Source organism: Protopterus annectens, chromosome 2.part1, assembly GCF_019279795.1.
Source record: "Protopterus annectens isolate FY-2018-M chromosome 2.part1, PAN1.0, whole genome shotgun sequence".
NCBI classification, from domain to species: domain Eukaryota; kingdom Metazoa; phylum Chordata; order Ceratodontiformes; family Protopteridae; genus Protopterus; species Protopterus annectens.
In genome coordinates this window covers 1793712787-1793724983 of record NC_056729.1, presented here as the reverse complement: position 1 = coordinate 1793724983, position 12197 = coordinate 1793712787, and the positions used below count along the sequence as shown (strand labels likewise).

At 39.2% G+C, this 12197-nt stretch overlaps 1 pseudogene; it reads right to left on the bottom strand.

Moving 5' to 3' along the window:
• Positions 1-976: 976 nt before the first annotated feature.
• The window catches only part of LOC122795039, a 76818-nt pseudogene continuing 65597 nt past the window's right edge, over positions 977-12197 (bottom strand).

Here is a 12197-nt window from a genome sequence, read left to right as displayed (position 1 = left end):
ACAGGAAGTATTTAAAACAATGCAGGACAGTCTCAAATAAATACAGAAAACATCTAAACTAATCTTTACTATGTTCCTAACTATATCTAAAAGAGTTACTATGCCCTAAAAGCTTACTTACAGAGCAAGGCAACTGCAGATGGTGATGGTGAGTGGATGTTTCCAGGTCAAAGACAAAATACAAAATGCACAGTCTCTCTCTCTTTCTCTCAGAGAGTTCTTAAATTAATATTGAATATTACTGCTGGTTTAGCTTGGATGACATCACTTTTTGTCACCTGACTTCATTTCCCAGGCTAAACAGAAACAGAATTTAACATCTCTGTGTGAAAATACATATCTCTCAGATGTCTGCAGATCTTGGAAGTAGTAAAACAATAAAACACTTTTACATTTTAAACATAGTAATTACTTCTCTTTCAAGACAATCCAAAAACTTTTAGCTCTAGACACTGTGTCTGTTGCACTGAAACTGAGAGAGAACTTTTACAACACAATTATAAAGCAATTTAATTTCAACTTATTTTCTTGAAGCTTTACTTTGTTCTAGTTTCTACTGTTAAAACATACATTTGCACAGGTATAGAGTTTATATGCATTTCTGATCTAAGTCAGCAAGGCATGCTGTGATTACATTTTAGCTCAGTACATAATAGGGTCTATATCACAAGATTGAAACCTTAGGTAGTCGAATACCTAAAGGTCAATCTCTAAATATCGAAGTGTGAAAATCACAAACAGCCATTTCTATACAGGGAAACAAGTCATTTGGCTGTTACGCAGATTTTGCCCTTTTCACAATGTAGAGAGATCTCAGAGTTGGTATATTTAGTTAGGGGGTGTGGGGGCCACAGCCCCCCACATCAGGGGATGTGGAGGGCAAAAAGCCCTCCACTTGATTTCTGTTTACAACATTTTTTTTTTTAGTTTGGCCAATGGCATTGTTTCCCTGTGTGGAAACAGCCATTCTCGATTTTCACATTTCTATATTTAGTGATTGATGTTTATGTATTAAACAACCTAAGGTTTCAATCACATAATATAGACCCTACATAACATACAGTTCTGTATAAAGCATATCAATATTCACAAATGACATAGAATTATTTATAAAATTTCAGATAGCTGGGCTGGCAATATGTCCTTATATCACAACCCTATTCAAGTGTAACCTTGACCAACGGATGAGAAATTAGAAATCCACCCTAGGTCTGGCCCCCAAGTCTCACAGTAATGCTCAAACTAATATACCCCCCACATAACCTCTAGAAACTTCCTAACCTAACATGCCCCCTCCTAATAAACACCCATGATACATAAGAACACATTTGGGTTGGACTGCACAGCAGGCTTTATAAACTCCCTGGTGGTCATTTCTTACTTCCCCTTCCTTATGGTCAGTTACTGTAACTCTGGCCTTAATGTAAAGTTTGGCAGGAGTATTCAGGCTCAATACCTCATTCCTGTATGCACTAGTCACATATAAGGGGTGGTCATGGTGAGTGGCATGTTATTCTAGGTTTAATGTAAACTTCAGCAGGTGCTTTCCAGTTCTAGACCTCCTTCCTGACTGGCTATTCTATGATTGTACTGGATGCTGCCCTGGATGAGGGATGCCTATTCCAGGTATAATGTAAATTTTAGTAGAAATGTTTAACATGAGTGCCTTACTCCTATCTCTCTGCCCTATTTTTGTATGGAGAGGCTGTTTAGGAAGACTAAACCCTCTTCCAGATTTGATACAACCTTCAGCAAAAGTTTTCATGTTTAACGCTTCATTCCTGCCTGATTGTCCTATTCATGTATAGCTAGCCATTTAGGGTGACTGACCCTACCCAGGTTTAAACCAAAGTTGGCGGAAGATTTTGGGTTCAGTGTTTCACTCCTGTGTGGCTGCAGGTTAAGGTGAAAGACCCCCATTCTGGGTTCATGCAAACTTCAGCAAGAGCAAATGGGTTCACTGCTTCATGTCTTTCTGGTTGATCTACTGTTATTAAGATGCCTGGTCATCTTGTTTGGAAATGCAAATTCATTGAGAAATCTCAGGAAACATGCACTATAAACTGTAAACCTAATCCAGATAATTTGTAGCACATCAGTGATAATCAGAAATGAAATGAGATTCTGCAAAATCATTTTATTGGAACTTCCACAGAGGTTTCTCACTAAAAGAATAAAGGGCATAAGTAATATGTCCTATGCAGACCTCCTCAAGGCCCTATCCCTGTATTCTGTCTCCCGCAGGCTGTTGAGGAGAGATCTATGCCTGGCATACAAAGCATTATCAGACTTCACTCTGATGGACCTCCTGCATATCTGCAAAACAAATAGTACCAGAATTACCCATTCTAAAGACTTAAACCTTTCCTGTGTTATAAATAGGACCTGCTGGAGAGACAGGTATGCATCCCTGAAACTACACCTTCTCCAGAACAGGTGACCCATCCATGTGAAGCAGAGTCCCTCCCTAACCCAGTTCAAATGTATCTTGGACAATTGGAGGGGGAACAGAACATTCATCCCTGGTTTGTCATCTGTTTCTCTAATGGACACAGGCAGCCTGTAAATGGTTCATCTTCCATGCCCCTTCTTGTAAATGCTTCATCTTCCAAGACCCTGGTTTCACTTACCAAGGGTACCAGAATTTGGCAGAGATTTGGGGTGCATGGCTAGGCTTAAAAAGGCCCTTGTGGTCATTAGCCTACTAAACACCTATGAACCCTGACATAATAACAAAGATGTGTGATTAAAATTTAAGAGACAAAGAGGAGATACAACTATTGAAAGAACATTTCTGAATATCTTATATAACTACTGCATAAGACAGAAACAGAAGCACTATAATTCAGGGAAACTCCCATATGGAGACAATATTAAAGCTAAACATATAGGAAAAAAACAAGTAATAAATGAAGCTTGGCAGTTTCTTCAAAAATAGTGACATAATTTTGAGTCCTGATTTGTCTCTCCAATGAAAATGCCTTAGGGAAGGAAAGAAGTGGCAAAGCCATTATAACTGAATAACGACATGCTAAAATACAAAATATGATGTGTGGTACAAATAACGAAAGGTTATACAGGATGTAAGATAAAGTTGGTCCAATGAGGATGGGGAGGGTGATAATTCCTGCTTTGTGATCAGACTGCATATCTCTGGTGTTGTTGCTATGCATCATAGCCTCTGCACTTAGAGCAACAGGAACCGAATATAGAATTGGTGCAACAGACAAATGTCCCACTTGGGCAGAATAAGCAAGTGTCACTAACAGAGGTCTGCACATAGTTACCATGACAGCATCACCAAGTGCCAAATATTTAAAGCCAATACCCATTAAAAACAAAATAAACCATTAGCGCAGTTGATTTGCTGTGGCGACCCCTAATGGGCACAGCCGAAAGAAGAAGAAGAAGCATTAATCAAATAATTAAAATAAATATGCAAACACAGTTGCTCTCCTCTGAAAAATACAAAAAATAATTTTATTGAAAAGTGGTAGCTACAATTTTTAACATAAAGATGTCTGTAAAATACAGACATTAACAGAACAGATGCTGTCATTACAATGTTACATGTGAGAGGTAAGAACACTGCCATACTGGCGTTAAAACTAACTTGTTTTAGTCTACAGAATTGCGTTCAACCCATACTCCTTTTTTATTCCAATTGTTATTTATTTTTATACTTTGTTAAACTTTTTAGTCCCACTAGACTAGTAACCTCCTTTTAGGAAATATCTCAGATGGTATTTTTGCTACAAGGGGAAATTTAGCCACGGCATCGGAGAGCTTTCCCTACTCTTTTCAACAGGTGCCATGGGAACTATTGCATCCACCTCAGCTACCACCAACTCATGTAGATGGGGCCTCGGTTTAATGTCTCATAGTTTCTTAGGTTCATAGGTAGGTACTAGGCTATTGGCCCTAGGGCCTATACAAGCCCAGCCAAAAAGGTACCCTAGCTTTTGCCACCCAAGAAAATTATTTTCCTGTGCCACTGTCAAGCAGAGCCACAGAGGTGATCCCCGGGGTGAATTTCCTATTTCCCATCCAATCATCAAGATTTTTCTTGAAGAGTGCTAATGAGAAGCTTTGTTTGATATAGATAGGTAGTTTATTCCAGAGTATGGGAAGTCTCTGGGACAGGAATCTATCCCTCCGGCATGTTCTGTTTATTGTGGTGGCAAGGTTTAGGTGCCTAGAGCGTGTAGCTCAGAAGGATTGGGATTTCTTTAAGTAGAGCATGTCCAACAGCTCTAGGTTTGACATAGCTTTGTATGTTAGGCAGAGATCACCTCTGAGTAGGCGATATGCGATGGAGTAAAGCTGGAGTTTTTTGAGATGGTCTGCATAGGGCATCTGTTTGAGGCTGGTAATCCTCTTTGTGAGGTATTTCTGCGGCCTTTCCAGTTGTTGTAGATGTCTTGTGAGGTACATACCAAAAGGGGTGTTGTACTCTATAATGGGTCTAATGAGTGATGAGTAGAGGGGAAACAATGACCTCTTTTTTTCTGGATGAGAAACCTTTTGTGATGAGGTGTGCCACGTAGAAGGATTTCCTGACTACTGCGGCGATGTGATTATCAAAGGAGAGACTACTGTCCACCTGTGTCCCAAGGTTTCTTATCACACTTTCTGTGTTCAGTATACTACCGCCTATGTTGTAGTTCATGGGTACAGAGTTTTTACCAAAGGGGATGACAATGCACTTTTTGGCTTTGAGCTTGAGGCCATGGCTTTGACACCAGGCATCTGTCTCAGTGAAGACCTTTTGTAGGATGTACACATCGTTAGGAGTTTCGATTATGGCTCCTAGTTTGCAGTCATCTGTGAACTTCATTAGCCAAAGACCTTCTGTGTTAGCCTGTACTTCACAGAAGTAGATACCAAACAGGAGAGGACCTAGGACTGAACCCTGTGGTACTCCACTTGTCACTGGTCTGAAGTAGGATTTGGAGTCTGCTACTTTCACAGTGTGGGTTCTGTCAGTGAGCCAGTTGGCAACCCATCTTGTAACATAGGGGTTTATACCTAGTTTAGTGAATTTATCTATAATTCCAGAGTAGGGGATGGTGTCAAAAGCCTTGGCAAGATCCAAAGGACAACACACTCAGGAGTGCAGAACCCTTCTTATACTGCTCTGTAACATCAGCGATCCATCTACCTGATGTAGGAATAGAACTCTCAGCTTTCTGCACCAAAGGCAAGTGCACTACCTGTTGTGCCAGTGACACTGCAAAGTTACATTAAAACTGTTTGTTAAATGTTATACAGACTGTACAGCACACTCAAACATAATACCATACGGTGGTATGGTGTGTGTGTGTGTGTGTGTGTGTGTGTGTGTGTGTGTGTGTGTGTGTGTGTGTGTGTGTGTGTGTGTGTGTGTGTCTGTGTGTGAGGGTATTTGCATGTGTGTGTGTGTGTGTGTGTGTGTGTGTGTGTGTGTGTGTGTGTGTGTGTGTGTGTGTGTGTGTGTGTGTATGTATGTATGTATAACTATATATATATATATATATATATATATATATATATATATATATATTTATGTTTACATATATCCACCTCCATGTAAAACCACAGTTCAGTGAGCATGCTCTGAGACATAAACCTCAAAGCATCCAAAATAAAAAGAATGCTTTTTGTAGGGGACAAGCCCCCCTTCCCCACATGTGAAGGGATCCACACCCCTTGCTAATTAAATGTGCCATCTAAGAGATCACACAATACTGGTAGAAAGGGCATATTCCCCAACCTAGTATTATGTCAGTTTCACAGCAAAGTCAATCAGGTTCCCTATTAACCAAATTAAGCAAGCAGGAAAGCTGACAACTTTTTTACAAGTTGCTCAATGTATCCAGACTTGTGTGTGTGTGTGTGTGTGTGTGTGTGTGTGTGTGTGTGTGTGTGTGTGTGTGTGTGTGTGTGTGTGTGTGTGTGTGTGTGTGGGCAGAGGAGTAGCTAGACCACTGGTGCCCAGGGCAAGACCCTCATTTGAACACCCCCACCATCTACACGAAATTTTTACTTTTTTGGAACAGGTGTTGGAAAAATGCCTTGACAACAAATTTTCACAAAAACATAGACCAAGAGGTTCAAAAGCATGACAAAACAGAAAGTTACACAACATAGCTTTAGCAATTTAAAGAAACCACACACATATTAACAATAAAACAGAATTCAGCACAATCCACATCTCTCTGCAGGTACAGTCCAAATGCCAACAGCAACTTAACAAATTATATTATCAATAACTTGGTAATTATGAACTGCAACACAGGAAAACATGAACTAACTGTGGCAGTAGCAGCAACAGAAGAATCATGACTCAAGGGCGAAGCAGTTAAAATATACATCCTGGCCCTTTAAAATATATCTATAATGTATGCTGCATAAAAAGTTTAGTGTGCATTGTGATACCATTTGTACCTAAAGTATGCATCATACTGACAGATAACCAGTGCTTTTCAATGACCACTGGATCTTCTAGAGAGCAGTGTGCATTTTATTGTCTGATAACAGCATCCCCAGGGGCATAATGAGATGATAGACATTTACACAGTGTGTGTTTACTGCTTAGCAACAGGGGTGTGATCTAATACGCAATATAGGCTGTACCTCTGAGAGCCTTTTCAGTTATAAAATGACTCCCAAAGTTAACAAATAAAGATAAATCAAAGTGTACACAAGTAAGCAAAAGACACTTTACTAGAAAGGCTCACCCAGACTCTGCTACACTTTGCTGTGAAGGAAAGGTTAGTTTGCTTTTTATTTGCTGTATTTTGTATTAATTTATTGCCTTTATATATTTTGACTACTGTGATTTGTTTTCTTTACCTTGTGTTTTATTTGTATTCTGCTTTTAACTGCATGTTAAAACTTCAAAAGAGACCACAGCTCTGTCTCTTGTGAGTCAGGCAGAAATTAGAACTGACCAATTAAGGACTCATACATAAGATAGAAGAGGTCACTTAAGGTTAATTATTTTTGAACTGAGGGGGTGGAGCTAGGAACTAAACCTTCTATTTAAGGGGTAAAATAAAAAGGTACTTTTCGGTTATCGGGCAACACATGGGCTTCCACCCAGTTGGACTATCCTGGTAAAAAAATGTAAAAATAAAATAAAAGTAAAATAAATTTAAGTTTATAAAACCTAGCCAAACTATCCATTTATGCTGTGCAGATGAGATCAGTAAAAGAAAACCTGAAACATGCATCCATTTGGCTTTATTGGCCTGCCCCTAATTCTGGACAAATCTAGAGTGAACATTACATCTACTTAAATGTTTCAAAACCGTACACTTAAATATCCATTTACTTGTTCTTTGTGTTAAGATGACGCGCAATGAAGTTACGTTTCAAATCGCTACACTTAAATACCCATTTGCTTTTTCTTTGTGTTAAGATGACGCACAATGAAGTTATCTGGACTGAGATTTTCTTTTGAATAGTTGGACGGTAGACGGTGGACACATGCCGTGACATAGCAAGATTTCTTTTTATCTACACAAATTATGCCTTGTGACATTTTAAAGATTGGTAGATATAAACTTATGTTCAGAGGGTGGCATAATGGTTAAGGTGTTTGCCTTACAAATACAAGGTGTGGGGTTTGAGTCTCACAAGGGATAATTGGCTAGGCTTAAAGTTGCTCACAAGGGCAGTTAGCTTAGTACTAATCTGTGAACCTATGGATCTAAGTATACATTTTCACACGTGTTTGTACTGCAGGAAATAAAACTGGTTATTTTTCATTATACATGAGCTAAACAATATATTTCTGTAGCTTAAAAGACGTCTTCCAAAACTGTCTTAGAATACAAAGCAAGACTATGGTTGTGAATAAGAGCATGCCATGCTACTGTTTTACTAAATATTCTGTAGAACAAGGTGCATTTTTTTTGGAGAATGGCAGCAACACTGCAAATAAAAAAAGAAAGATTACAGCATAATATAAAGTCCAAATCACAACAGCAATTGCGAGCTCTTGCAAAGATTCCAAGCGCTCAAATCACTAATTACAAGTGTTGCCCCGATAATGGAAAAGTACCAATAAAACATTTCAGAGTTTTACTAGAAAGGCTCACTCAGACTCTGCTACACTTTGCTGTGAAGGAAAGGTTAGTTTGCTTTTTATTTGTTGTATTTTGTATTACTTTATTGCCTTTTTATATTTTTAATACAGTGATTTGTTGTCCAGAGTGGCACCATTCTTTATTAACTACCTCTCCTCCTGGCTGCTGTGTACCCTGGCCCAGTGGGTCTGCCTCTTCTCACACTTGTAACCTCCTATCCTGCTGCAAGACTTCCGACATGTCTGCCTTTCAAGGACCCCCAAAACGAATGTCAAACATCTCAACTACATCCTTGAGGAAGTTGCTGACCTATACTCAAACTACCTTCCATCTAAAGGATCTGTGAAACTTGTAACCTCCTTTCCTGCTGTAAGACTTCTGACCTGCCTACCTTTCAAGGACCCCCAAAACTAACGTCAAACATCTCAACTACATCCTTGAGGAAGTTGCTGACCTATACTCAAACTACCCTCCATCTAAGGATCTGTGAAACTTGTAACCTCCTATCCTGCTGTAAGACTTCTGACCTGCCTGCCTTTCAAGGACCCCAAAACTAACATCAAACATCTCAACTACATCCTTGAGGAAGTTGCTGACCTATAGTCAACCTACCCTCCATCTAAAGGATCTGTGAAAGTATGTTTGACCTAGCACCTAAGCTGTATAGTTAAATTGCTCTTCTCTCTGAAGAATAAAGTAACCATTTCTGGTAAATCAATAATTTTGTACTAAATCTCCCACCTGAGTATATTACCCAGCAGCCATACCCCCTATCTATCCCATAGGACTTTTTGCTCCCTCCTCAACTCAGATCTACCAGCTGTGTCCTCTGTTCTCTGCTTTACCTGAACAGCTGAACTGTAATTTCTTCCATCTCACCACTAGGTGGCAACCTTACCTAAGCTTCAATAGGCTTCCGAATACTCCTGACTGTCATTTTTTATGAAATAAAACTTGACCGCTCTGAATCCTTTTTAGTTATCTGGCATTGTATCTGTAAACTATCCAGTCCTTTTTTTACCTTAATTTCCTTACAGCAGTCCCCTATCCATGTTACTTACTACCTATATGAGCACTCCCCTCTTACCTGAAACTACTAAGTGTGTAGTAGTAATCTGAAGGTTTCTCTGATTGTTTCTGTGAGCTTGTCTTTCAATTGCTCAAACTCGCTCCATTCGCCCTGCAGGCTCACTCCGCTCCCCTACCATACCCCCAAATTCCACCCACCCCCAGTTCATCTAACCTTATACTTCTCAAGCTACACCCCCATCCTACACTCAACCAATCAGCCCATTTCATCTCATTAAACACCTTCCCATTACCTCCATTTTTCACGTGTGCACTCTCTACCTAATCTATTGCTCAACTTCACCCTATCTATTAACAACCCCCCCGCAGATTCTATCATTCTCTCCAGCCATGGCCATTATAGTTAGGCCAGGACTCACTAACAAGTTTCTCTTTCTCTTAATCCTTACCCCTCTAATTTTATCATATTTCCTTACTTCCTATGAATATCTAACCCTTTCTTTATTTCATCACCCCCTAAAACAAACTGCTCTATGTACTAATCTAGCCCCACAAATACACAGTAACATTACATTCTCATCAGCCTACCATCCTCCACAATTTCATAGACTTTACCATATAAATTATCACCAGACTAGAAAATCTATCCCCTTTTTATGTAAGCTGTTAAAACACTCTCATACTCCTCTGCAGCATCTACTACTTCATGGTGATATTCAACCAAATCCAGGTCCAAACACCTCCATCTCTGATCCCAATTCATCTTATCCCAACACCTCCTACACTCTCAATAATTCCCATAACTCTCTTCTCATAGGCCACCTCAATGTACGCAGCTTGAATAATAAAATTACCCAACTACATGCCCTCCTAGAATTACACTCCTTTGACATCCTATGTCTAACTGAAACATGGCTCAAACCTGTTATTAAGGATAATGATATAATCCCACCAGGTTACAACATCCTACGTTTTGGCCACCTAAATAAAAAATGTGGTGGGGTTGCTATACTGTATAAATCTAAACTACAGGTATTATCAATAGATGTAAAACCTCCCCCACCTAGTAATGCTGAAATGTTAATCTCTAAACTCCAGATTAACACCAAATAAATCATTAAATATAATTTGCATCTATATCCCTCCAGGTAATAACATTAATACTCTTGAGAATATCCTTAGTTGGCTATCAATTTCCTTCCCACAAGAAACTATACTCCTTGGAGACTTCAACATAGACTGGAACTGTTGTACCTCTGGCAAACCAACTACCCACATACACCTTTATGGCTTTAATCAAATTATCACCTCCCCTACTAGAACCCATAAACCCAGCAATAAGCAAGACACCTTAGACTGGATACTGGTAAACAGCAATCCCCTCTCTTATAAAACAGGTATACTCCCTGATAATATTAGTGATCATTCCTTACCTTCCTAACTAGACAAAAAAAATTATATCCAACCAAGCAACCTTTAGAACTACCCACAACAAAAAAAACTTCAAACCAGCTAGCTTCCAAGCAGAACTTAAAGCATGTAATTGGCCACCTCTAAAATACCTACCTCTTGACAAAGCTGTATCTTATTTTAACACTAAATTCCTACAAATCCTAGAACACCATGCCCCCTCTCGCACAGTTAGGACTAGGAACAAACCAGCACCTTGACTAACAAAAGAAACAAGACAAAAAATAATTCAGTGAAATATAATTTGGTCCAAATGGAGAAATACCAAAAACCCAACTGAACAGGAAACCTTTAGACAGCTCAGAAATACTACAAAGAAATCAATACTCCAAGATAAAAAAAAAATACTACCAGGAATTCCAGCAAGCCCAGCATCAAAACCCATAAAAATTCTGGACAGCTATAAACAGCCTACTCCACCCAGGACACTCCAAAACACCTACCCCTTCCAATCTGACTCTGAATACTCCTAGCCAAATAGCCAATACTTTTAACAAATATTTCTCTGAAACAGCTCAATCCTTAGCAAATACCCTATCTTCCACTAGCATCTCTAAGACATGCTCTCTAACCAATTTACCTCCAGCCTTATAACTGCAGCCTGTTCCAACAACTCTCATCCGCACCCTACTTCACAAACTAAAACCTTGTACTCCTTCTGCTGACCTCCTCCCTGCTGAATTTCTACAAATGGCAGCTGGTGTACTTGCTTTCCCTATCTCCACCTTAATAAATAGAACTATTACAGAAGGTTCTGTCCCATCACTCTGGAAAGTCTCACATATTATCCCATTACACAAAGGAGGCAACTCAACTGAACTCTCCAATTTCTGTCCCATAGCACTACTCTCTCCATTAGCTAAAATCATGGAAAGATGCATTCATTGGCAACTACTTGATAATCTCCTACTAAATAATTTCTTAGCTGACTACCAACATGGCTTCAGACCATTTCATAGTACCACTACTGCACTACTATCCTTTTCAGAGTGTATTAATAAGAATTGCAATAACAACTTGCTCTCCTCAGCTCTCTTTTTAAGCCTCTCCAAAGCCTTCGATATGATGAATCACCACCTAATGTTAGACACCCTTCAATCACTTATAGTAGACACTTTAACAATCAAATGGTTTAAGTCATATCTAGAAAACAGACAACAAGCAGTCCTCTGGGACAATAACCTATCAACTCAGCTCCCTATCTCCCTAGGAGTCCCTCAAGGTTCTATTCTTGGACCCCTCCTCTTTTCTATATTTATTAATGATATGAATTCATCTCTCCCTCAAACCACCTGCATACAATATGCAGATGACTCTACATTAATCTGTACTGCAGCATCTCAGGCTGAACTACAGTCTAGCACCCAAAAAGTATTCAACTTAGCAGAAGACTGGTTCTCCAAACACTGTCTCCTCCTAAACCCTAAGAAAACCAAACATCTACTTTTTACCACTACCCAAAAGTCTCCCCTATCTACTTCTCAGTAGCATCAAATAATGGCTCTGTAATAGTACCTGATACCACAACTAAACTTTAGGTGTAACAATCGATAATAATCTTAGTTTTGACCCACACATAAACTTAACCATTAAATCACTTAATAGAAAACTTGGTTCCCTTTATAG